The sequence below is a fragment of the Phalaenopsis equestris genome, unplaced genomic scaffold (genome assembly GCF_001263595.1).
Source record: "Phalaenopsis equestris unplaced genomic scaffold, ASM126359v1 Scaffold000149, whole genome shotgun sequence".
NCBI lineage: Eukaryota > Viridiplantae > Streptophyta > Magnoliopsida > Asparagales > Orchidaceae > Phalaenopsis > Phalaenopsis equestris.
In genome coordinates, this window is record NW_018164591.1 from 735,712 (window position 1) to 736,276 (window position 565).

Consider the following 565-nt stretch of genomic DNA (forward strand, 5'->3'; position numbering starts at 1 on the left):
ATTTTTGAAGGGACGCTTGGGCAACTCTTGAAAACTCTTATACAACTTTAAAAGAAACAATTTGGAGGCCGAAAAAGGTGGTGTCCACGGGGTGTCCGCGGAGTCTTTGTTGTTTGTGGTGCCCATTAGAGTGTAGAGAGTGATTAGTATTGTGAGGAATTCTTCGAGAGATTGTAAGAGTGGAAGGAAAATGAGAGATTTCTTTCTCTTTGCCGCTTCGAAGGAGAATTCTGTGTGATGTAAAGAAATGAAGAGATTCAGAGGAACTTCGAAGAGTTTGCTTGGGGAAGAATTAGAGATAAGTTGTATTTACTTATTGAAGTTTGTATGAATTTGCTTTTATATATAAATTCTAAGTTTTGTCGTATTTTCTCCATGAGTTCTGAGTTATTTTCTCTGTCTTTCTCCTTGTCTTGAGATTTTGTGAAATGGTGATTTGAATTGGTTGTGCCATGAGAATGTTAAAGAAGTTGTGATGATCTTTTCACTTCAATCTTAATTTACTTTCAATCTGGTCAATTGATTTGTTAAAATATGTTAAGTTTTACAACTAAAGTGAAGATTA